This window comes from Canis lupus, chromosome 11 (assembly GCF_003254725.2).
Source record: "Canis lupus dingo isolate Sandy chromosome 11, ASM325472v2, whole genome shotgun sequence".
NCBI classification, from domain to species: domain Eukaryota; kingdom Metazoa; phylum Chordata; class Mammalia; order Carnivora; family Canidae; genus Canis; species Canis lupus.
In genome coordinates, this window is record NC_064253.1 from 15,431,550 (window position 1) to 15,458,602 (window position 27,053).

General features: G+C 39.5%; 1 protein-coding gene and 1 long non-coding RNA gene across 6 annotated transcripts in view; one reads left to right on the forward strand and one right to left on the reverse strand.

Annotated features, from left to right (window-relative positions):
- MARCHF3 (membrane associated ring-CH-type finger 3) overlaps positions 1-27,053 on the reverse strand; it is a 137,180-nt gene that overhangs the window by 70,834 nt on the left and 39,293 nt on the right. The window lies entirely within an intron of this gene.
- LOC112650463 (uncharacterized) overlaps positions 7,733-27,053 on the forward strand; it is a 51,446-nt gene continuing 32,125 nt past the window's right edge. For 2 of the 5 annotated variants that reach the window (XR_007413940.1, XR_003130205.3), the window contains exon 1: positions 7,737-8,107. This is a non-coding gene — a long non-coding RNA (uncharacterized LOC112650463). Of the gene's footprint in view, positions 8,108-12,653; positions 12,785-27,053 lie in introns of all 5 variants that reach the window. The other 3 variants (XR_004803551.2, XR_004803550.2, XR_007413939.1) reach the window with 3 other exon arrangements.

The window sequence follows — 27,053 nt, forward strand, 5'->3', positions numbered from 1 at the left end:
TAACCATGTGTTAGACTTCTAGGATTGGGTGTCCATTGTCATTGTATTTTCTTTCTTTCTTTCTTTCTTTTTCTTTCTTTCTTTCTTTCTTTCTTTCTTTCTTTCTTTCTTTCTTTCTTTCTTTCTCTTTCTTTCTTTCTTTCTTTTTCTTTCTTTCTTTCTTCTTCTTTTTTTTAAAGATTTTATTTATTTATTCATGAGAGACACACACACACACACACACACACACACACAGACACAGACAGAGGGAGAAGCAGGCTCCTGGCAGAGAGCCCGACATGAGACTTGATCCCAGGTCCCCCGATCATGCCCCAGACCGAAGGTGGCGCCAAAGCTTCCAGCCACCCAGGCTGCCCCTAGATTTTCTTTTATATCTTCTTGTCTTACTGTTTTAAGGTCCAGGAGATGTACTTGAATTTATTTTATTTATTTATTTTTTTTAAAGATTTGTTTATTATTTATTCATGATAGACAGAGAGAGAGAGAGGCAGAGACACAGGAAGAAGGAGAAGCAGGCTCCGTGCAGGGAGCCTGACGCGGGACTCGATCCCGGGACTCCGGGATCACGCCCTGGGCCAAAGGCAGGTGCTAAACCGCTGAGCCACCCAGGGATCCCCCACTTGAAATTATTTTAAACTCAGTAAATGAATTTTGAAAATCTCATCCACCCTGTTTTTAATTTCCACTTTTTTTTCATTTCTTACTTCCATTTATATAATTTTGCAATTTAATGGATACAAAATAATTCTTTTTATTGAAAAAGTTTGTAACTAGAGAAAACACCTATGTATTTACAACTCAATTTTTTTTAAAATTTACATTTGTCATTTGTCATTTGTGCTTCAGATAATTTCCTTATTAAAAGAAATGAGACTGTGGAGGCCAGCTGAAGTGGCCTTTTGTTTCCCAACCCCTTACCCCTATTCCCATTCTCCTTCCCTTTTTCTCTTTCCTACCATCCTTCACTTCCTTGTCAGAGGCAACCACCATTATAAATGTTGTGTTTTCTTTTTAGTACATGTTTTAGTATTTTTACTACATATGTCAGTATTTATGAACAGTACCTAAAATTGTTTTATGTGTATTAAATTTGTACCATGGCATACATAGTCCAAAAGCATTTTGTTCCTCCAATGCTTTGTTTAAAATCTGTCCATGTTGATACATATGGATCCAGTTTATCCATTTTTAACTGCTGTGAGCATCCCTGTGATCATTCATTTAACAAATACTTATGTGCACCAAAAATGTTCCTGAAACTGTTCTGGTGGCTGAGGATATAGCAACAGAAACACAATATGAACATGGTATATTTTATCTTTATTCTATTACCAGATATGAGGTTTTTGCCATGACAAACTTCATGTGCTTCATGTGAATATCCTTCCACGAGGCTTCTGGTGCAAGTGCTTCTCTAGCAAATATTTCTAGAGGTAAAACTGCACGTTCATAGACCATGTTTCCAACTCTACCAGGTATTGTCAACTTCCAAAGTAGCATATTAGACCACTTGCCTGACAAGCTGAGCAGATTTCCTCTATTCCATTCAACCTGCCCAGCAATTGGATAGTCATACTCCTTTATTTTTGCTTTTCTGATGGCTGAAGAATGATACTTCTGTGTTTTAGTAAGCATCTCTTCTAATTGTTAGTAAGACTTAGTGTCTTTTATATTTATTAGTCCTTTAAATCTCCTTTGTGTACTGCCTGAAGGTATCTTTCAGTCCTCATTTTTATAGTCAGTTTGTCTTTATCACACTGATTTGTAAGGTTCTCCATCTATATAGTCTGGAAACAAAAATATTTTGTTTTGTGTGTTGTGAATACATTTTTTTCAGTCCAGGGTTTGTGTCTTCACTTTATTTATAGTGGCTTTTGCATCAAAGAGTTTTACTTCTTAATGTAATCTTTTCCTTTATGAACTGTTCTTTTTGTGTTACTGACTGCAAAATAATCTCCCCTCCGTAGTCATAAAGATACTCTCCCCCGTATTTCCTCTTAATAATTCTAAAGATTTGTTTTACACATGCAGGCCCCCAATTCATCTAAAATTACCCATCTGTACAAGATATGGCATTAATCTATCTTTCTTTTTTCATAATGAGAGCTAAATCATTTATGAAGTAATGCTTCCTCTTCTCCCTTATTTTTAATGCCTTGTCTGCCCTCTGCCAAGTTCCCACATATATTTTGATGATTATTTCTGGGGTTTCCCTGATGTTACAATGAATGGACCTGAGATTTTCATCAGTTTCCTTTTAAAAACAATTCCCTTCTCTCTAAATTTCCCATCCATCTTTCTCCTGGTCTCAGGATTTCTCTTGTTCTCACACTGACCATATTTTTAAACTGACCTCTTTGTTGAAAGATGAGGAAACAAAGATGCAGAGATCTTAGACTACCTGTTCAGGTTCACAACCAAGATAATGAGAAACTACCAAGTTTGGTAGTTGGGATCATAGCCTGCTTCCCAGTCCTGTTTCCAATAATGCTCTGTCCCCTAAAAGTCTGCATTTTCAATCAAATTTTTACTTCCACCAGTAGCTGACAAAACCACCCCTTTCACGGAATCTTTGTAAGACTGGATTTCACTTAAACTGTCTTTTCAGATTTGCAGGTTAAAGATGGTACTTTGTTATTGGAGTTTCTTGATGTAAATAAATAAATATGAAGCAAATAAATATTCCTTTAAAACTTGATCATGTGTTTCTTGGCCATAGTGTTTTGTCTCTCTGACGTGTCTACTCACATCATTTCCCCAATCTTCAACTTCACTGCTGCTTTTTTCTTAGTTCTGCGTCTATATTAAAGATATGAATTCTTTGTTATAGGCATTTAATTAAAAAAATTGTGTCACTTGTCTTCTAGTTTTATTTATAGTCTGACACAAAAGTTTCAGAAGTTAAAACTAGAACTAGAAATTCTCCTCTGTGGTATCTTCTATTATTCTTCTACTTAGAAAAAAAATCTTCATTTCAAGAGCAGATAAATATTCATCCTAGATTTTCTATGATTTTATGATTTCATAAATTCTTCAATACATTTATAACTTACTTTGGTGTATGGTGTGATATCAAAAGCAAACTTTCATTTTCTTCAAATGGTTTCCAACTGGTTTAGATTAATTTATTGATAACGTCTTCATTTATATGCCCACCTTTCTCTATAGTAAATCCTTATACATACTAGAATTTCTCTGTAGGTTCTGCTTCATTAATCTATATTTGAAAAACACATTTCAAAGTTATTAAAGCTTTATAATTAATTTTAGCAATGGTAGACAAAGAAAAGATCTCATGTCTCCCATGTTTTACTGATCATTTCTGTTTGTTCTTCCTGGATTTGTTGTTGTTTTTTCATCTGAGTCACCATTTTAAAGTTGAGATTTTGATAAAAATGTATTTAACCTGGAGAATAATGTAGAAAAGAATTACATTTTGAAAATATTTAGTCTTCCTATCTAGGTACAGAGCATTTATTTGAGTTTTATTTCTCTTAGCAAAATAGTTTGGTTTTCTAAGTACTGATTTATTGTTACTGAATATTTTACACTTCAATAAATGGAAACTTTTCCATTGTATTTTACAAACACTGCTCATTTACAGAAAAGCTATTGATTTTGGTTTATTTTGTACATAGGTTTTGTTTTTATTAAATTTTTATTATATTTTTGTTGATTCTGTTGTTTTGAGGTAAAGAGAAATACCATATATAAATAATGATTATCTTTTTCCTCCTTTCCACAGATTTCGGTTTTTTGGTTGGGCTGTGGCATCCAGCAGAATACTGAATGATCATGGTGAAGAGGGAGTCTTGTTCTTCATTTTAATGAGGTATTAGCTTACTATTTAGTATGCTTTAAGTTGTTTCTCTGGCTTAGATGCTCTTGATTATATTCAGAGTATGTTAGTTTAAGAAATGGTCTAGTATATTTACTTATCTTTAATTTTTTCAGCCTTTTCTTAAGAGTTCAATTTTTTTTCCTAAAAGCCCAGTTTTTTATTCTGTATTTTTAGGGGTTTTTTAGTGAGTGAATTCTTCATATTCCATTTATTCTGTGTCCATAGTTACCTCTGATCTATTCTGTTTATCACTACTTCTAAAATGATTTATCTTTGAATCCAGAAAGGGTGTCTTGACTGGGTGTTAGAGAAAAGGAGAGGAAATATCAAGGGTACTGAATAATCTCATGGTTAATAATCAAATGTGACAGATTTTTTTAAAAAATGCCACTTGTTCACTTGAATAGAAGTTGATTGATGACTAGTGCACAGAGGAGAAAAGTTGCTAACTACCAATTTGGCTGACTTTTATGTGCAAGATACAATTAACTTAAAGACAAATAAAAACTAAGAAAAAAGAAAACCCTCAAAAAACAAAAACCCACAATGGTGGGATCATTTTGAAGAAACAGAGAGGATCCACTTGTAAGAGCGCCAATGACTGAAGGTGGAATATTCTGAGCAATAAAATAAATAAAGCAGTATTACACCCTAAGCCAAAGTATAAAATCTGAGTCCATACTTAGACAAGGAAGTGACTGAAGAAATAAATCAAGGGAGGGGGAGGGAGAAGAGACAAATCTCCTGTGCAGAAGAAATCTGAAAGAGTTATATGTGCTCTCAGACCTCAAAGAGGTAGAGCATAACCCCCCATTCCTTAAGCGTTGGCTGTGTGTGGTGAATTCTTTTCCAAGAGTTTCTGTATGCAAAGAGGGTTGAAAAATAACTTTACAATGGAGAAACCTGGAAAACACTATGTCAGCCAAGTGATCACACTGTGTCAACCATGATAAGTCCACATGCTCGTCATATGTGATGACACTGGCACTTGACTTCTGTGGCCACCTTCTTGCAAACTCATAACCCCAGACACATCCTTGTTGAAGGATGTTCTACAAGCTACCTGACAAGTGGTTGTCAAAAACAAGGAACACATCTGAGAAACTGTCACAACCAAGAGGAGCCTAGGGAGACATGACAACTGAATATTAGGTGGGATCTTGGATGGGATCCTGGAACACAAAAAGGATAGTAAGTAAAAACTAAGGAAATGTGAATGAAGTATAAACTTTAGTTAATAAGAATCATTAGGGATCCCTGGGTGGCACAGCGGTTTAGCGCCTGCCTTTGGCCCAGGGCGCGATCCTGGAGACCTGGGATCGAATCCCACGTCGGGCTCCTGGTGCATGGAGCCTGCTTCTCCCTCTGCCTGTGTCTCTGCCTCTCTCTCTCTCTCACTGTGTGCCTATCATAAATAAATAAAAATTAAAAAAAAAATAAGAATCATCAGTACTAGTTCATTAGTTTTAACAAAAATACGACACTAATTTATGACATAAATAGTAGGGGAAACTGGGTGTGAGGTGTATGGGAACTTTTTTTTAACTGTCTTCATTTTTCTGTAAATATAAAACTGTTCTACAAAATAAAGTTTATTTAAAAAAATAATCACACTGCAAGTAATCACAGTTAACAATTCCTGGGTGTGCTTAAAGCTGCAATGACTATATACTGTGGTGGAAAACATCTTAGGAACCAAAAGATGGGGAGACCTACTTGGTATTCCAACCAGCATCACTTCTGGGACTGATTATCAACATACCTTTGTCTCCTAGGTGATTGCTTGGTTATATTTCCACACAGGGTACTCAGTTATACTCTAAAAGCTCCTCTGAGAAAACAGCAAGAACTAATGGACATAAATTGCAGCAGGAATGGCTTGAGTTAGAGTTTTGGTGTGCTGTGAAGTCAAGCTATGTGACTTTCCTTGCTAGTTATCTTTTAAAGGGTGAGTTGACCATATTTGGGTTTGGCATAGCCTGGTTTTTGCCCATCTTGGACTAAATCAGGCTAGAAAGCGAATGAGTACGGTTTTCAGGAGGTCCTAAGAGTCTTCATATCTTAAGTAGAAAATTTCCATAAACTAAAAGTTGGCTAAGTGGTAGCAATCACTTAGAAATTGTTCTTCAAATTGTCTATAGTCTCTGCCATTCTCTCCATTGACACATGATTTATTAATTTTGCTTCAGAGATTTGAGTTCAGGCTGCATAAATCATGAATAAAGATTAGTTTAACAGTCACAGTGCCCCCTGGGACAATGTTTCAAGTGAAGAAAACTCAAAATTGTTGCAATGTGAAAATAGTATGACAGTTGTATCAATATTTGCAAATTGAAGTGATATTCAATACACTTTCAGAGGCAGAGTATAAATCTTATTTCTGCTCATTTCATGCAAACTCTAAAACTTTCCTTTTCAATTTTTTATTAATATTCCCCCTTGTGAAAATGTTTTGAAAAACAAGTCTAAGATCATCTTGATCTGCCTCCAGCTGTTAGGCAACATTAGATACTGACCTCTTGCTACTGCTTTGATGACTTAAATACTCGAGAAAAAACAATATATTACCAGGCCCCTGAGCCATTTATGATAATGATGTTTTACCACTTTTCATGTATTAAAAAAAATCTGTCTGGTAGTGTGGCAGATACCATGGTTTTAATATTCAAAATTGTATCACCTTAGTTTCCACTGGCTTATTCCACCTGACTCTTTAACCTTTATGAAACTCTAATTGTTCATATACTTAAACATGTAACTGTGATTTGGAAACAAAGACCAGATAATAAATACTCTGGGTAGAAGCTAACTACTCAACAGAATGAGTTAAAAGTAGCTAGTTTTAAGGGAAAATGGTTCATTATTCAGGCAACTCAATTTTCTATTACTTACATTATTCTCAGGTAGCTGATGGTGTGGTTAGTACAGACAATAAGATCGTGTGTTAGAAGCTATTCTAGCTCTGACTTCATGCACTTAATGGCATCTCTAGTTATAAACATTTATTCCAAATGTCTAAATCTTGGATGTGCGAGATGAAGAAAAGAGGGAAATACAGTAGGTACAAAGGAGCAAACCAAAGTCTGTTACACTAAATTCCCTCTCCACTTCACTAATGATATCTTGTTTGGAAAGCTTTCAACACATTCTCTTGGTCAGAAATGAGCAACATTGATCTACATGCACGGTTTGCATATAGGTTATCAAAAGAACATTTTAGAGAATGATTAAAAGGCAGAATTCAATATGTTAAATCCCTGATTAGAGATGCCAAAACCCAGAGTCAGACATCTGTCTTGGACAAGTGACCGCCACAAGGCTGGTGAGAGAGGGTTCATGGAAAGGTCAGGGAAAAAATGCCAACAGTTACACTTAGTATTATAAAAGAGTACATTACTTTTTGTGGTAAGCAGCACAGTTTATTCTCTTTCTGTCCTATGTTGTTTCTATTCATTTGAATAACGATGGCACCAAATTAATTTCACTAGCTAGTATTGGGGAATGAGCAAAACCTGATTAAAATTCAAATTATAATCCCATCATGATGTAGTCTGCCCTGGTATTCTCTGAATCTAATAAGAAATTATGCCTCATCAAATATACATAATTTGGCTTGAAGTGGTATTAGTGGGAAACCAAATTTATAGTCACAATAAAGTTGTCTGTGCTGGATATTTTCATTTCATAGTGCAATACGCATTGGGTAACCCTAGGTCTCCAGGCAATCATCTCGTCATTTAGGCTCACTCTGGGTGGAGCTTGTTTATATCCTATAATTGGACCATTAACAGTCACTGCTAAATATAAACATGAGGACAGATATGAATGATTGTTTCACAACTCCAGTGATATCACTACACAATTCTATTGACAGACTCGATAGTGACAGCACTGAAGCTACCATGGTTACACTTCTGCAATGTAAACAAACAAGCATCTGAATACTTAACATAGATCCACAGCCTATTTCTTTGTCCTATGGCATGGGAGTGGCAGCCTCACTTGAAGAAATCAGGATGGATCTCTGCCATGAGCATGGTAGTTCTTCTATATGTGTTAAGAACTCAGGGAAGGAAGTTCTGGACAAACTGCCAATATGTTAAGCACTCACGTTCCCAGGAGGCACACAAATGCATCTGCTTGTGGGTTCTGAAATTCAATTAACTGGCTGTGTCCCTGTGGTTTAGTCCTATCACTTCCATGGACCTTAACTTCTTTGTGTGGAAAATCAGAGTGTCAAGGTCATATAACAGTGATCACACAGAGGTATGTGTGTTTATGCATATGTATAACTACATGCTTTCAGTAACAGCCACAATAATGGAACTAAATATGAACTCGTGATTCTATAATTTATTACTGCATCCATTTTGTTATTATTTTTTAATGACAAAGATGTCTTTTCTATCCGTGTGACTATGGGCAAGTTAGTGTTCTCTAAGCTTTAATTTTCTTCTGTATGAACTTAAGAAAATGATAGTTACCTGTCACTGTTGTGAGAATTGCCCAGGTAGAGTAGGTAATGTTTAGCCCAGTACCTGGTACAGAGTAGCGACCTGATATACTTTTCACCTGCTTTCTAGCCCTTTCTGTTTATAAAGCAAGTGAGCAAAGATTGAATAGAGTTATGACTGTCCACTTAGAAGGGAAAGTGTTTTTATGAACGCTTAGAAATTTTTAAAATAAATTAGTTAGAGAAGAAACACCTGAATTTTGGAAATACGTCTTTTTCAACGGAAATAAGGGATCCTAAAACAACGCAATTCTCCTTTAAAATGTAAACTAGGGTAATACATACATTGGCCTTGGTATTTCTGTAGGATGAACTTAGACAGTATTAGTAGTAATACCCAAACCAAAATAGAAGTTTTGACCTATCTAAGGTAACTTGTTACAGTTATCAAAGCGGGGGAGGGGCGCCTGGGTGGCTCAGTTGGTTAAGCATCTGCCTTTGGCTCAGGTCATGATCTTGGGGTCCTGGGATGGAGCCCCAAGTTGGGCTCCCTGCTCAGCGGGGAGCCTGCTTCTCCCTCTGCTCCCCATCTCTCTCACCACTCGTGCTTGCTCTCTCATGCGCTCTCTTCTGTCTCTCTCAAATAAATAAATAAATAAAAATCTTTTTAAAAAACAGTTATCAAGGAGGGAAACAATCCTTAGGATGTAACTGCTAACTATTGGGCAAAAAGGGGGAAATGCCACCTTAAAAAGAGAATTTAAAAACCAACTAAGTATCTGCGTTTTCTGCTTGAGTAAATGGCATAAAAGATGTTTGCTACAGAGATTTACTTATTAGTTTGAACTAACAAAAGATACATTTGATCTAAGACACTAAACATTTTTAGAAAACTGATAGAAATTTAAATTTTGTTTTTAAATTGATAAATCTTTCAAGAAAAAGAAATCTAGTGAGTTTTTTAAGCATTTGAAGAATAGCAAACAGTGAATCCTGATTCTTCCTCAACTGGTGTATACTCTTCTGTCAGGAAAACCAAAGAAAAATACACTAGGATGTCAAAATGTCAAGGATCCTGGTTTTAAACTCTTGAAGCTGCTCAAAATAATTCACTAAAATTTTCAGAGAACTCGCCTAAGGTTAGCATCAGAGGCCTGAAGCACCTCTCTAAAAAGCACTCCTACTTTGGGCCCTATTTTCAATATTTAATGCAAAATTGGACTCTCTCACACTTTCACCCATTCTGGCTGAGGGAACTCACCAAGTGGGCTAGCTGTTTGCTTGAGCTAAGTGGTTAGGGATGACAGCCTATTCTTTAGTCAATACCTTATAGAGTATGTGACAGAAAGATCTGGAACGAAGGTTTAGTGTGACTTTACCCAGATACTACCAGACCATAACCTCTGTCCTCCTCCCAGTTTCCCCTCTGCTATGCCTCATGTATTGTTGGCCTGAGGCTGGATCTAACACAGTAGGGGGAAGGGTACAACCCACAGAGAAGAGAGGGTAACAAGGATTGCCTCAAAGCAGCATTCGAGTCAGTATTCAGTGTCACAATGCTGGTTAACCTGAGTTTCCGTGGTTGCTCTACTTATTACATATGCCTAAACACAATCCATTTCTTAATTAACTTCATTTCCTGGTCTGATTTATTCACCTCCTGACAGACTGCAGTTTCTCCAGATTTAGGAGCTAGGGAAGATGCAATGCTAGCTACTCCATAAAGGCCCTAAGTGCAGGTGCAAAGAGAAACATTTACCAAATGGTCTTTAAATTGAAAGCCTGAGACCGGGGGGTTTCTCTTCCTTATGGTACATGTGTTTGGAAAACTAAACTTGAAAAGATGATTTTCTGGGATTTTAAGATGGGCATCTAGTGAGCTTTTTCCTGTTTCCTTAGGCTGAGGTCCAGAAAGCAGAGGCCTCTAAATCCATCAGCCCATAGGTCTGATACGTCTCCTGAGCATGTGGGATACCAAGGTCAAGTTCTGAAACGAAGCAGGGTGTTTCTGTGTGTGATTAGCAGAAACAGGTGAGGCAGAAGGCAGCTTGGCAAGCTAGTTTTGAGTCCAGGCTTCTGAGTAGGTGAGCTAGACTGGAATCTGGTGAGAGAAGGTGCATATCCTGGTCCTCCTAGTCAGCCCCAGAAGGAGCAGAGGATGGGCTGATTGGCAGCAAACGGAATGAGAGTCACCCTGACTTCCATGGGGGAGAGAGAGAGCATGCTCCTGGTCAAAGCAAGGAGAGGGAATTTACAATCTAGAACTCATCCTGTGTTTCCTAGGATGACTTTTTTCTTCAATCACATTGGAACTTATCTTTTTTAAAGCTTCCATTTGTTGAGCAATAAATATAGACTAGGAACACTGCCAAAGGTTTTACCTACATGAGATCATTGTCCTCAGAACAATTACATGAGATATGTATATCTATGACCCTATGCCCCAGATTGCAGATGAGGGAACCAGAGTTCTATGTGGTAAAGAACAGGCCCATGGAAAGAATTCAGTTTTCAAACTGATCTGACTACCTCTTTAACTAGAGCTCTTTAATATTAAACTACTGCTTCTCTTTCATGAACCAAGGCACTGACTTCCACAGAAAGTCGACTTTCAAAAGCATAAACAACAAAACCAGCCAAGATGTTGAATGGTCAAGGATTTCTTCACAGTCATTGTCCACTTTTTAGAAAGGAACATAAATAAACGCTGTTGTGGAAACCGGGTTTAGCCATCACTACCAAGAAAAATCTTTTGTGCTTGAAACTTTAGTTTTATTAATAGTACATTAATTTTATAGTATACTGATAATTATATAGATAATTAATAAACAGTATATCAATATATTTTTTTAAGATTTTATTCATTTGAGACAGAACAAGCATGAGGTGTGGGGAGGGGCAGAGGGAGAGGGAGAAGCAGATCCCCGCTGAGCAGGGAGTCCAATGTGGGCTCTGTCCCGGGACGCTGAGATCATGACCTGAGCTGAAAGCAAATGCTTAACCGACTAAGCCACCCAGACGCTCCAACAGTATATCAGTATTAATGCTGGTTAAAGCCTACAAAGGGTTTGGAGCTGTATAGAGAAATGTTTACATAAATACCAGGTGAAACTCCTACAACAGTGGACAAAATAATGAGCCAAGGACAGATGAAAATCACCAAAAGGGAATGTTCTATCTACCAGTGGGTAGGTCCACATTCTGGCCTTTCACTGGCAGTGTCCTGCATTGCTAGTGGGAGTATAAGATGGTGAAACTACTGGAGAAGGGAGTGTTATTATGTTAAACATATATTTAACACATGGCCCAGCACTGGGTATTTACCCAAGAGAAATGGAAACATAGGTCCATAAAAAGACTTGGATATTTTTATTCCAAAGAGTCCTCAACAGAAAACAACAGGTGAATGGGTTCATGAATTTTGAACTAATCACACGCAGGTGGCATACATGTACCTCACACTTGTGCTGAAAGGAGCAGGACACAAGGACATACACAGTAGGAAGCTGTTTGTCTGAAATTCTAGGGGCACAATTAATCAATAGTGCCAGAAATCACATCACTGAGTGCCTGGGGCAAGGTGGTATACAGACAGATTGAATGCAAAGGGGGCACGGGATTCCAGGGAAGTGGAAATGTTCTGTGTATTGATTGCAATGGTGGTTACATGGGCATGTGTATTCACTTGTTGAAGGCATCCAAATTACATGCTTAAAATATATATCAGTTATACCTCAATAAAGTTGATTTTTTTTTTAAAAAAGGACTACTGGCTTAGAAATGAGTATGCATTAAAAAAAAAAAAACAGAGTTTTTTCCATCTCGGTTTCTCTCCCCTCTAATGTTTTCTGTGTCTAATGCTCATTTCAGGAAGTTTATATCCTGTTATTTTTCCTTAGTTGCAAGATTGATTTTTGTTTGTGAAAGCCAAGTGAAAAAAAATTAGAAGACTCTAAAATAGAGCTATTAAGGATTTTTCAACTACCTTACCTGGATAATCAGATTTCCTCAATTGTTGAGGTTTTACTACTTGGAGCATTCTTAAAACGCTATTTCCTAAAATGAGTATTTACCTCCAAATGCCTTAAATAACGTCTACTGAACACAATTTAATCCTCTCTGAATGCCTCCAGGTCATCACTGTGAATATCAAAAGTTGTAATATAGCAATGATTCTAGTTTGTTATGGCACCTATGACTGTTTGCTTCTATGCTATGTGGCCTCATAACACTGAGCTTTTTATGCTTTTGTATTTGCATCTTATTTTTTACTGTGTCTTATTGGGCTGTCAGCAAATATATACATACATATATATATATATATATATATATTTTTTTTTTTTTTTTTTTTTTCCCTAGCGCCAATTTGGGTCCCTGTAGAACCTGCCTTCCTTTCTTCCGACCTTCTAAGACAGTCAGACTAACAGAACTCTATAGAGAGCAGTGGCCCTCAACTATTGATTTTCCACCCAGAGGTTGATTGGTTTCAAGTAAGTTACTTGGAAACTTGTCAAAATTTCAGATACCCAGACCCCATCCTTGGTGTTTCTAGTATCTAATGAAGTATAGATCATACATTCTTTTTTTTGTTGTTGTTATGGAAATGTTTGTGTATCTTTAAACTGGGTACTGGCAAACTATGGTCCCCATAGGCCAAATCCACCCTGCTGCCCATTTTTTAGGAAGTGAAATAGAATTTACATACCATAAAATAGCATTCTTTTAAGTGAGCAGTTGAGTGGTTTTAGTATTTCACAAAGTTGTGTGGCCATCACTCTTCCGCCAGTCCCTGGCAACTACTAATCCACTAGTCTGCTTTCTGTTGTCTGTGGCTTTGCGTATTCTGGACATTTCATATAAATGGAATCACACAATATGTGGCTTTTTGTGTCTGGCTTCTTTCACTTATGTTTTCAAGGTTCATCCATGTTATGGAATGTATCAATACTTCCTTTTTGTGGGTGAATAATAACCCACTGTATAAATATGCCACATTTTGTTTATCCATTCGTTAGTTGATGGACATTGGAGTTGTTTCCACTTTATGATGTTAAGGAACAAGCCTACTGTGAGCTTTCTTGTACAAGTTTTCATGTATCCCCTTCTCTTGGATATATACCTAGGGGTGGAACTGCTGGGTCATATGGTAACTCCATTTTTAAGCTTTTGAAGAACTGCCAGACTATTTTCCAAAGTGGCTGTGCCATTATACATTCTTACTAGCCATGTGTGAAGCTTCCAATTTCTCCATATCCTTGTCAACACTTGCCACTTTCTTCCATCTTTTGGATTCTAGGTGTCCTGGTGTGACACAGTGTCTCACTGTCTTCTTGAATTGCATCTCCCTACTGATGCATGATGTTGAGCATCTTTTTGTGTGCTTATCGGCCATGTGTACATCCTCTTTGGAGAAATATCTGTTCAAATATATCATGTATTTTAAAATTGGGTTATTTGGGTTTATCATTGAGTTGTAAGGTTTTTTAAAAATATGTTCTAGATACTAGACTCTCTTCAGATACATGATTTGCAAATATTTCCTACTACTCTGTGGAGTGTTTCTTCACTCTCTGTCTTGATAGTGACCTTGGAAGCACGAAAGTCTTAATTCTTAATTATCTCTTTTTTGTTTGGTTGTCTGTACTTCAGATGTCATATCTAAGAAACGGTTGCCTAACCTAAGATCGTGAAGATTTACACCTAAGTTTTCTTCTGAGAGTTTTATAGTTTTAGGTCTTATATTAGGTGTTGCACATCTGAACTTTTAAAAAGCTTCTTATGTGATTCTGAGGCATAACTAATTTTATTTTTTTTAAGATTTTATTTATTTATTCATGAGAGACTCAGAGACAGAGAGAGAGGCAGAGGGAGAAGCAGGCTCCATGCAGGGAGCCCGATGTGGGACTCGATCCCGGGTCTCTAGGATCACGCCCTGGGTCGAAGGTGGTGCTAAACCGCTGAGCCACCTGGGCTGTCCTTTTTTTTTTTTTTTTTTTTTTAAGACATAACTAGTTTTAGAAAGTAAGACTGAGTAGATTTCGGCAGCCTCCAAGAATTTCTTTTAAAGAATGGAGCTTTTGGGCAGCCTGAGTGGCTCGGCAGTTTAGTGTCTGCCTTCGGCCCAGGGCATGATCCTGGAGACCCAGGATCGAGTCCCATGTCGGGCTCCCTGCATGGAGCCTGCTTCTCCCTCTGCCTGTGTCTCTGCCTCTCTCTCTCTCTCATGAATAAATAAATAAAATCTTAAAAAAATAAAACAAATAAAGAATGGAGCTTTGGTGTGCAGTTTTTGTAACATACATGTTAAATGATGAAAGGCTTTTTTTGTCCACTTTCTGTTTTTTTGCTGTATTACAGATGGCTGAGATGTTCAGAGAGCTGATTGAGGAAATTACTGTATTACTCTTTAGGTGTATGGTCACCTGTTAGTACAAACAAACAAAAAATATCCCAACAAGTTTAGGAAAAGCTCCTTACAAGTTCCAAGTTTAGAATACAAACGGTCATTTTCAGTTTCAGTGTACAGTGCCCCACATTTCTGGCCACGTATGGGGAAATGTTGTAGAGAAAAGAAAGCAATAATGAGCAGCTGGGACCTAGCTTCCAACCAAAGAAGGATGGCATGACTGTCATGGTTCTTTCATCTGCAGAAAGAAAAATGTGTAGGTACAACCACAAACCATCAATTTGCCAGTTGACAGGACAGTTTGTACTAGAGACCCTGAGGCCTGTGGTTCTCAAGCTTGAGTGAACATCAGAGTCACCAGAAGAGCTTGTAAAAACCCAGAATCCTGGGCCTAATCTCAGAAGTGCTATTATAGTAAGTTGGAGTAGGGCCCAAAATTTGCCTGTCTCATATACTACCAGATTATGTTAATGGTGCTGGCCCTAAGACCACACTTTGAGGATAAATGGGCTGCCCATCCTGCCCTGTTGCTTACTGAACACTGATCAAGCAAGCATTAAGCCATGAGACTCATCTGGGGCTGCTCCTTGGTCATGAACATGCTTATAGCACACTAAAGAAGTTAGGAAGCCATAGGGATAGTTTCCAAATTTGGTTTAAAATCTTTTTTTTTTTTTTTAATTTTTTAAAATTTATTTATGATAGTCACAGAGAGAGAGAGAGAGAGGCAGAGACACAGGCAGAGGGAGAAGCAGGCTCCATGCACCGGGAGCCCGACGTGGGACTCGATCCCGGGTCCCCAGGATCGTGGCCTGGGCCAAAGGCAGGCGCTAAACCGCTGCGCCACCCAGGGATCCCTGGTTTAAAATCTTAATCTCGACTGACAGTCTCATTTCAGGTTGTAGGAGTATGGTCATTTTTCCGAATGCCACGTGGGCACTTAAATAAGTTTTCTGGTTTCAATAGAAAGAAGCAGGGGCTATCTTAATTGCTTTGTTTTTCTTAAATTTTTTTATATCTGATCTTTTTTGATGCCTGTGGATACCAGCAATGGTCAGGAATGCTATGAAGAAAGATCCACTGTGTTTGTGATAATAGATTAGACCTGTGGCCAAACGGTACTCTTGAGAGATGTGGTTGTGACGTTGACAGGCTGAGCCAAAGTTAAATTCTAATGAGCTGCTAAAGGAATTTTATCAGTTCCAGGATGTCTGCCAGCTGAGTTGGGCAAAGGAGTGACTTTCCAAAATGTCCTGAGCAATCCACATTTATTCTGTCGCTTCTGTTTCCACTGTTCTCAGAGGTCAGCTAAAAACTTCATTTTCCTAGTTTCTGCCATTTTTGGGACCACAAGTTTAAACCTGAGAGCTGAATATTAAGCTGCATTCCTGCCTCTTATAAATCAACAAGAACAGAGCTTAGCAAGCAGGAGAGAGTTTACAATTTTGCTGATGGCAGACAGGGAGAAAGAGACCTCAGCTTGTTTGGCTATTCAGTAGAGAAGATAGGTAGGAAATATTTTTTGGGGATAAATCGCAGAGATTCAGGAACAGAGAGAAATCTGACAGGCTGGCCACAAGAAAATGTTTTGCATTTAGGTCTTTAAAACAGTACTGGAAGTCAGCCAATTTACTTTTTGAGAGAAATGGAACATTTGCTTTGAGAAGAAACAACTTCTGTGCCAACCCTGTGTACAGCATCCTTGCAGCAGGTTCAGCTCTGCTCTGTGGTCATCTGCAAACTCCCAAGCCCTGGGTCTCCCCAGACCAGCTACAGGAGGGATTTGGTATTCAGCCCTTACCATGCTCCAAGAAGGAAGGAAACGTTTTCTTGCAAACCAACCCCAAGAAAAGTCAGTTATCGTAGTATTCATATGTCCACAAAAGGAAATGTGTGTGTAGAATTTTAATCCAAGGAGTGATATTAGTCACTAAGCTTCTAAGGTGTTTGACTGTGGTATCCCTCCCCCACTTTTCTAGATTACAATGGCCCTAACTGCATTTGCACAAAAATCGCCTTAACTGGCTGACTCCTTCATTAAATTATCACATGATTCCTATTTTATAGGTACAAAATAGTTGATCTCAGTGAACTGGCAACTTAGAAACTTAGGAGGCAAATTAGAGCAATTACTCATAAATTATACATGTGGTAACTAACAATTTGTCTATCACCTAGAAATATGAGGAAAAATGCCAGACTCCCTGGTCCTGCAATTCTGAGCTGCTCTTTTTCCAAGACCAAAAGCTTTCATTATCTGCACCAGTTCCACCATGACTCTTGCTACTTTCCAGAGTCTAACATTCATAACCACAAAGTTAGGAATACCAACGGTGGCATCCGCACTCCATTTGAAATGGAAAGTGTGAGTGTGTAAAATGAAAGGACAAAAAACTAAAGAGGAAAAAAACTCCCAAAACCAAGAAGTGAGTTTCACATCCCTAAGTAAGTTCACAGAGGAAAGAATGGCAGGAGGTAGGGACAAAGTATCTCTTCATTCATTATCACTATTCACAATCTCTACTGTGTGTCATTTCTGGGAGAGGCAGTTTGATGACATTAGAGGAAGTTCTGTGTTATAAATCATCTGTAGTTCTGGAGGAGGAGGTGCGATTAGGTCAATTAACAAGATGGGATCTTTCTCTTTCCTGCTTGTCTCACCCAGCCCTTAGGTGTGCCGTTCAACATGAAAGGCGTTGATGTCATTCATTAATTGAGGGCCAGGCTCCCCCATCAGCATATTCCTCCCACCTGGTACAGCCTTACCATCATCCACTTACATCCCCCGCTGGTTTCATATTCTGTGGCTGCTGTCAAAATATAAGTGTGGGAGAGAGACTTTTACAACTGTATGTTTGAATTTATTCTCACTGGCCTCTTGTTTGAATGAGGGGGAAAAAAAGTCTCCAGATCTTGGGGAAAGGAGGTCTGATGTCTAGGACCTAGATGTTGGGACAGGATGTAAAAAACAATGCTGAAAAAAACCTTGTAAATTTAAGAAGATTTAGATACCAATTCCAAATATCCTCCAACAATGGAGAAAATTTGCTTTCTGCATGATATATATACTGTACTTCCCCCCCATACCCAGCAAAAATTAGATACTTCTTTCTTTTTCTTTAAAAATGTGTTTATTTATTACTGGGGGTGGGGTGCAGCAGGCAGCAGCAGGGTGGCGGTGGGGGGAGAATCTCAAGCTAACTCCACATCCAGCACAGAGCCTGATGCAGGGCTTGACTCCATGACCCTGAGATCGGTGACCTGAGCTGAAATCAAGACTCAGTCGCTTAACCACCTGTACCACCCAGGCACCCCTAGATACTTATTTCTTTGCATCACATGATATGGTATCAGTTTTAAAATATATTCTCTTTTTTCATTGAATACAAATGATATATTTCTAATCTCATATTTGCACATTTTATTTTATAATATCAGTATTCTCCACCCCCCCTCGCCGATCTTACTTTAGTTATTTTTGCCATCTACCTGGGTAAAGGAGCCCCCTCCATGTCATCATGTCTCCTTGAAAGAATCACATGGCATGTAGCTCCCTTGGGATGTTAGGGAGAATAAAGAGTAATCATACTCCTTGTTTTCTACTAGTGCAATGAGCAGAATTTAAAACAAGACCAAAGATAAAAAATAAAAATAAATAAAACAAGACCAACTTCCTGTGAATTCCCAACACTTTTCTAAATCACCAGGGATGCTGTTTCACAACCTGACCTGCATAGTTCTCAGGGCTGCCAGGAGGGGGTGGGGGTGAGGGTGGGGTGGCTGGTAACTACCCTATGTCCACATGCTTGCATGCTAGGTCACAGTGAGCAAACACGGCATTGCAGCAGCCTGTAGTCTGTGCAGCCCTGTGGAATTCCACTTCTCTGGGTTTCCTGGCAGGTGGAGCAAGTATGAGAAGAAAGGCTTCTACGTGCAGAGGAGGCCACGTGCAAAGCCGATAACCTGGAGGTCTTCCAGCTCCTGATGCCAAAAGCGTCTGAGCCTCTCATGTAGCTACACCTAAAGTAGTTTAATTTGGTAATGAAGGATGGCTCGTAACACTAAGCAAAACTGTTTTTTTAGGGTAGAGGCTCAGAATGAAAGAAGAGGGATGGGGAACCATCCTCCCAAGAGGGTCTGATTGCTGGGGATGATGGTCTAGGCCCCTGGCTCCCACCTTCCTCTGTCAAGGCTATACCCAATTAAGGGTGGGGGGGAGTCCTGAAACCACCACCTGAGGAGGGAAAAGCCTCATCAATATGTTCTACTTCTGAATTCTGGCGGGAGAGGGGGGGTTGTCTAAAAGATTATCTTGCTTTCCTCCATATTTTGGCTTTGTTGTTCTCTGGATAATCAGAGGTAGAGGGCAAAATAAATAACCGTATTATAATACTCTTGCTTTTACATTTTGTTCAAAACTGTTACCAAGGAAATGATTAAGAGCCTTAATTGAGGGTTTTCACATCAAAATCATTACGTTGATCAAAGGTGGCACCTTGCTAGTGGTGTTCATCTGACAAACTCCTGTAAAAATAGAGTTGAGGGAGTCCTGACCAAAATTTCAGATTGCCACATGAAATGTATGGAAACAGTAGCTATTTGTACAATAAGAAAATGGCTTTTTTTTTTTTTGGTAATCTGTACTCCATTTATTAAGTTTTACATATTCAGTCACATTCTGAACACTTTATTCCAATAAATTCACTTTTACCTAGGACTTTAAAATCTTAAGAAGTTATTTAAGTTACATGTGATATCTGAAGTCATCCGGCTAACAGAGTCATCCTTAAATCTGTTTCAAAGTAGAATATGGTAGTCCAACAATGAAACTTTACTACCGCATCTTCATGTTCTTCCATATGTAAGTTCAAATGCTGTTTCAAAGGGTATAATATTCTAGTGAAATTATACCAGAATCTAAAGCTGGGATCCTAGTTCCTTCTCAACCCCATTCGCCAACACAGTAAGCCAGACATGCCAGGAAGCTCTTATTGCTAGCCTGGAGGGACACAGAACATGGGGATGAGGAGCCCATTCTCCTAGCAAAAGCAGAGTCTGCTCCAGGCTGATGGGCAGGGCTGATGGGCAGAAGGCTTTTAAATAGTGAGTCAGGATCTGTGTGGGTGAAGTTAAAACCCAGAACAGCTGTACTGGCTAAAACTCATGGTTTGAAAGAAAGTCAACCTTCATGTGGATACACTTGAAAGGAATCAAGGGAATTTAAGGACCGTTGAGTAAGATCTGTCTTCTCTATCTGGAAAACGTACCTCATTTTGTCCTCATGACATATCGTATCACCAGTAGGCTTGACCCAATGCTTCTTTTGGTTCCTTTTAACTCCCTTTGAAGTGGCCTGCTGTTCTTCCACCTTTTTCTCTCTCTGGTGGCCCCCCAGGGTGATGTTCAAAGAAAGTTCCTTCCATCAAGGGTCCAGTGTCTTTTTTTTTTTTTTTTTCTCTTCCCCCTTGGAGAACTTTCTCCTACTTTCTTCTCCTTTGTCATCCAAGGAATGACAGAGGAAGACACTACCCCTCTTAATTCATTGGACTGAGGCACTTGTTCTTAACTCTTTTTTTCTCTTTTCTCATGATACATTCTCACTATGTTCTCTCCAGGACAGGTCTGGGTGTCCATACCACAGTGTGTGGTAGCTCGTGGGTAAAATTATCCACAGCTCAGTGCATTTGGGGGACAAAATCTTATATGTCTCATTAATCCATTTCATTTTGTATTTTGTCAGCCTTGACCCTTGGAGACATTCCTTTCTTGCTAGTTTGCCCAGCTTTCAAATCTACGTCCAAGTCCGGCTGTCTCTTAACTCCTCTGCCGTTTGCTGTCCATTTCCACTGCCTTGGCTTTGGGTCAGAGCTTTCTCTTGGAACCATCCGACCCTCTGTTGGGGGATTCAGCCCCTTGGTGATGGCTGCAAGGCTGGCTGTTTACACAGGTGGCCCTGGCTCCTTGCTCCCTCAGGGCATCGAGAACACATCCCTCCAGTCTGCTCACCCAGCAGGCAACCCACGCTGCCTGCAGGAATGCTTTCCTTACTGGGCTTACATACACTGGCCCAGATTTACTTCTGGTCTCACCCTCCAAGGCAACTTCTAGAAGCTTTTTTTTTTTTTTTTTTTTTTTTTTTTTTTTTTAGAAGCTTTTAAGTGAAAGGAAGGTCTGTGTGTTCGAGTGCCAATGCCTGCCATAAACACCCTGTTATCTGGCCACCTTGGGAGGCAGGGGGTTGGTTTATCAGCCTTCACCAGGTTGGCACCCCACCCAACATAATCAGCACATGCACATCTAACAGCAGGGCTCTGCTTTGGGGCAACATGCTTTGGGCCTGAAAAAATGGGCAGATACAGGGGGGCTGTGGGGCTCGCTGGAAGTCCCATTGCTGAGGACACTGTCTCAATGTACAGTGTTTTTTTTTTAAACAATCTTTTTTTTAAATTTTTTATTCATTTATGATAGTCACACAGAGAGAGAGAGAGAGAGAGAGAGAGAGAGAGGCAGAGACATAGGCAGAGGGAGAAGCAGGCTCCATGCACCAGGAGCCCGACGTGGGATTTGATCCCGGGTCTCCAGGATCGTGCCCTGGGCCAAAGGCAGGCGCTAAACTGCTGCGCCACCCAGGGTTCCCTGTACAGTGTTTTTTATATGAGGCTGGCAAGCCATGGCTTTGTTTTTAGTTGTGGATTCTATAATTAATCAGTTTCCCCTCTTTGCATTGGCTGCTGGAAAGCTTAGTGCCAAAAGAGGGTTCCCTGGTCTGCATGATTTTTTTTTTTTAAGATTTTATTTATTCATGAGAGACAGAGAGAGAGAGAGAAAGGCAGAGACATAGGTAGAGGGAGAAGCAGGCTCCATGCAGGAAGCCTGATGTGGGACTTGATCCTGGGACTTGAGGATCATGCCCTGGGCTGAAGGCAGGCCCTAAACCGCTGTACCACTCAGGCATCCCATTGGTCTGCATGATTTTGAATGGATTTTTATGAATGAATTTGAATGAGTTTTTAAAATACCCTTACTCACTAGTCCGTTTTTATCTTTGTTTTGCAATTTCTCTTTATCTTTGTTTTGCAATTTCTCTTCCCATCTGCCTCTAGTTTATATTTCCCTGCCAGCCACCTTAAACCTTTACTGAATCAAAGTGGGACATGAATAAACAAACATATAAAATGAAATAATCGTATGGGGAAAAAAGTCTCTTTTACACAGTGGGATGGAATACAAAATCCTGGACAGCAGTTTCTATTAAACATTATCAGTACATACTCATGACATAGAAATACCAATTTCAGTAGTTTATCCTACTCATACACAAGTATGCAATATTTGTTTGATTGTAGCATTACTTGTAATAGGAAAAAAAAAAGGAAAAAAATGTGAATGTCCAGGAATGGCTAAATGCATCGTACTACATGTATACAGCAGCACATAATGCAGCTGTTCAAAAATGAGAGAGGAGTTTTCACGTTCTAACATCAAGGATGCCTTCAAGGTATGAAGTGAAGAATAAAGCTGGTGGGATAGGGGGTGGGGGAGGAGAAGAAGATATATTTGTTATTTAATTTCCTCCCAACCCCACCACAAATAGCATGAATACTAAGGAGGGCTTGTTGCTTGTTGAATGGTATAAAATTGTCATCCTTGGTGAGGAGGCTTTCTCCTAATTCACCCAGTATTAAATAACAGGAATGAGGATGCAAAATTGCGGTTGCTTAGGGAGCTCCGATCTCTGAATTAGCACAAGCTACAGAGTGGGTGGGGAACAGTAGAGGAAATATGAGGGTCTGGCCTTTGAAAGAGAAAAGCTTTGGCAGGCGAAAGCTGTCTGATGGGTATTTTGATGTGAAATGCAGTGAATTTTCACTCTGTCTCCCAAACCCTCAGTAAAACCTACCTGTTTCCCAATACTTTTGCAATTGCATTTGTTTTGGACAGAACGTGATAAAGTGTTGCATCCAACCTAATGGAGAGGGTTAAGGGCAGAGGTGGCCACTATGTGGGTCATCAACAGATAACCAGGTCCCCTGTGCTGCCAATTCTGTGCATACTGGGAACTGCAGCTTGAAGACTAGGAGAAGACCAGAGTACGGACATAAGTGCATATGCCAAATCAACCCTATGCAAAAGCAGTGGTCTGGCTGAATAAATATCAAAATTAGTCTTCAAACCCAGGATGACATGTAGCTATTTAGAAAAAAAAAAAGGTTAATAGGGGTGCCTGGGTGACCAGCTGGTTAAGCGTTTGCCTTTAGCTCAGTTCTGAGATCAAGCCCCATGAGAGGCTCCCTGCTCAGCAGGTAGTCTGTCTCTCCCTCTGGCCCCCTGCCCACTTGTACTCTCTCTAATAAATAAATAAAATCTTTAAAAAAAAAAGTTAAAAAAAAAGTTAAAAAAAATAAAAAAATAAAAATAAATAAATAAATAAAAAAGTTAAAGGATTATAGGTCAGAAGTTAATTCCAGAACTTAACTCAGAGTAGCCTCAATGATACACATTAGAGATATGCAAAATGCTAGCTTTGACTATATTAGTTGTAATAGGAATATCTTCATCTGAAAAAAAAAAAGAATGATGTTGTGTTCATTAAAAATTCCTCTTCCTGCCCACTTGGACTCTGTACCTCAGCCCTTTGTCTTCACATAGAACTGCCCTGCCTGACCAAATGTTCCTATGTGATTCTGGGACCACCGCTTCCATATCCTGCGTGGCCAAACCTGCAAGGACCTACCTAGTGGAGCAGACCCCATGAATAGGCTTCAGGGGCTTCCAAATCCCTGGGATGTTACACAAACTCTTGTATGTGTATATTTTTCTGACGGACGGGTCATGGCTCTGATTCATATATGATCCTCTAAATATCAAGGACCTCTGAGTAGAAGCCTGATAATGGAACTCCCTCCCAAAATCTCATATTGCCAAGGCTGAGCACAAAGCTTGGCAAACACTTAGTAATTTTTTTTTTTACTTAAAAAAAAAAAAAGCTCACAATGATTGACTCTACAAAATATGCCAGATGCTGAGAGGTTTATTATTATGATCCCTACTCTATATATGAGGAAAATGAAATCCTAATTGTAGATCCCTGTTGTAAGACTCTAAACCCTTGATGTTAGCCACTCTGTGTATATGCTGTTAGATGACTGGATGCTGAATGAGATGACTGGTGGTAGTTACTAATACTTTCACTGTACAGGTAAGGTAAATGAGGTGTCAGCACGGGAAGAGGGGGGTTGCACCAAAAACTCACGTGCCTGTCTTCCTGTCAAGTGTATGCTCTTCCTTACAGTTCTCCAGCTGTGTCCGAAATAGTCTTTATTCCTTACAGACAGGAGAATGAAGTCCTGTATCCAAAATTGAACTCATTTCATGCATCTCTGAATGCGGGACTCTGGCGTGTGTATGATAATCTTGTTCATCAGTAGATGACGTTTCACACTGGCAGGCCCTGAGTCCAGAGGGCAGAGCTACCCCTTGGCTTCACCACATTATATGCCTTGAGCATGTGGGCCTGAGATGACCTGACCTTTAGAATTTTAAGAGAAACCAGAAACATAGATTTTTTTTTTAAGTAAAATTTCCTGAGTTTTACACATTGACGACTCACATATTTTTTTTGAAAACACAGTAAAGGCCAAACAAAATATATCATCCAGGGCTGGGTGGGCCTGCAGGCCATCAGTTTGCAACCAAAGTTTTCATTTGGCCAACATCCAGTGTGATCCTCTAGCCCCATCAGGCAGATAGAGTATATGGAGGAGAGGTGAAAAGAATATTAATTTTGTGTTGCTGCCTGTGAGCATCTCTACTGAAATGTTTGGTGAGAGAAGTGGTTGAGAGAGAGACTGAATTTTTTTGTTTGTTTTTACTATCTGTGGATTTGAAATAAGCTCTCCATTGGCCCCCAAACTGAAAATCAGGAACAAGTAGTAACAGTTGTGTGTGACTCTCCCTGAAGCTACCAGTCAAGCTTTCCACCTGCACTAAGAGCCATTCTCAGGCTCACTGACACACGACTTCAGCATTCTTCGAGCTTCTAGGTAGTGTGCAGGGCCCTGCTGAATCTGCAGAAAAATCCCTGGCTCACTGCATGTCTCCTTGCATTGCACGTGCTTCTGCAGGGCAGCAAATCAGCCTCCAGCAGTGAACAAAGGACTTCTTCCAGGACTGCTCTGGATAGTTGCTGTCCACTGAGAAAGAAAGTCTTCTCACAAGGATAGAACTTCTAATAGGAAGCCCCTACTTTGCATTTTACTCTGTCAAGCAAAGCTGTGCAAAGAGACAAATCTGGATCCATTTGGGGATCAACTACTCTGGGACAGGAGCATCCGGGGGCCCTTAGCCAGCTTCCCCAAAAATACAGCCTCTGAGGGTGTGATAGAGAAAGCCACGCAGAAGCATAATCTAGAAGGCCAGACTTTAGAGACCTTTAAGAATTAGTTCCTGCTCTAGCTGTAAGAATTGTAGGTGGAGAAACTTCTGGGAGCATTCTTGTCTTTAAATACAGTAGTAAGAGGGATGCAGAATATTAATGTCCTTTGCAAGGTGTTGGGAAATAACACTAAAAACTCTGCTATTCAAACCGAAGGTGCTGTGTTTGTGCACGCACCCTGTTTCCTCCTGCCATACCAGCAAACTGGGGATTTTCCAGCCTTTTTTTTTCTTTAAAGAACAGCAAGAGAAAACATCACATCTGATCCGTAAGCCAACAGTAACAGAGTGCTAAAGTGTGGACAATATCAAATATTATGTTTGGAGTGAAGCTTCGTTCTTCATAGGCTGCCAGGCATGCTCATTTTAATTTTATAAGGAGAACACATTACTTGACTACTATGGTATTTAGAATCCCTATGCTGGAACAGTACCAAAGTCTGCTGTGAAATAGCTAAGGCTGTTTCCAAACAGTGCTTTCTACTTTTGTTAACACTTTCCTTTCCTTTAAAAAAATTTTTTTTAATTAAAATTCAATTTAGTTAACATATAGTGTATTATTAGTTTTGGGGGTAGAATTTAGTGATACATCAATTGCATATGCAATGTTCCTTTTTTTAAAAAAAAAATTTACTTATTCATGAGAGACACACAGAGAGAGAGGCAGAGACAGAGGCAGAGGGAGAAGCAGGCTCCACGCAGGGAGCCCGACATGGGACTTGATCCCGGGTCTCCAGGATCACACCCTGGGCCGAAGGTGGCGCCAAACCCCTGAGCCACCCAGGCTGCCCTGCAACATTCCTTTTAAGTCAGCTCGATAGAGTGTGCCTTTCTCAGCTTCAGATGACCTCAGATCATTTAATACCCAGCTTCAGCATGTTAGGAGGACCACCCATTGATAATGAAACCGTACCACTATCCAAACATTTGTATCATTCAGGTTTAAAAATTGTGGACAAAGGGGCGCCTAAGTGGCTCAGTTGGTTAAGCATCTGCCTTCGGCTCAGGTCCTGATCCTGGGTCCTGGGATGGAACCCCCCAATCCCCCTGTCTGGGAATCTCTGCTCAGCCGGGTGTCTGCTTCTCCTTCTCCCTCTGCCCACTCCCCACTCACGCTCTCTTGTGCTTTTTCTTTCTCAAATAAGTAAATAAAATCTTTAAAACAAACTTTTTAATATTGTGGACCAAGATCAAGTTCATATATCAATGCACACCCCAAAGAACGAACCTATGTTAGGTTTCTCCTTCTCTATTCCCACTTTTAAAATTCCTGAATATATAAGAACCTGTATGTTCAACAGAGGCCAAGTGGGAATGGTTCCCACAGGGAACACACAAGGCAGCAAAGGATCATGAGCTTTTTCACTCCTGCAAATAATGTGGTTCTTGAGGTAGAGAATCCAATTATCCCTTAAACTGTCTCCCATGTCCTGATCTATAGGGTTTGTTTCTTGTGCCAAGAGTTAAGGTAACCTGTGAAGGGAGCTGAATTAAGAGGTGCATTTTCCATGCATAAGGGGTCTAGAAGCCCATATATTCTAGAATTAAAGGCTGGATATAATTTGGAATTGGCTTTTTGTTTGGACTTTATTTTTGGTTGAGTAAATAATGATGGTTTGAGTGAAATATATGTGTAGATCCTTATTTTTTAATTGAGATGTAATTCACCTGTTCTACAATGCACCCATTTAAAATGGGTCTTAGTATATTCACAGAGCTGTGCATCCATCATGGTAATCAATTTTAGAAACTTGTCATCACTCCCAAAAGAAATTCCATACCCGTTAGCAGCCACTCCCCACTCCTCTCCTCCCACAGCCCCTGGAAAACAACAAATCTGTTTTCTGTCCCAATGGATTTGCCTGTTGTGGATGTCTTATATCAATGGTATACAGTAGTGGCCCTTTCTGTCCATTTTT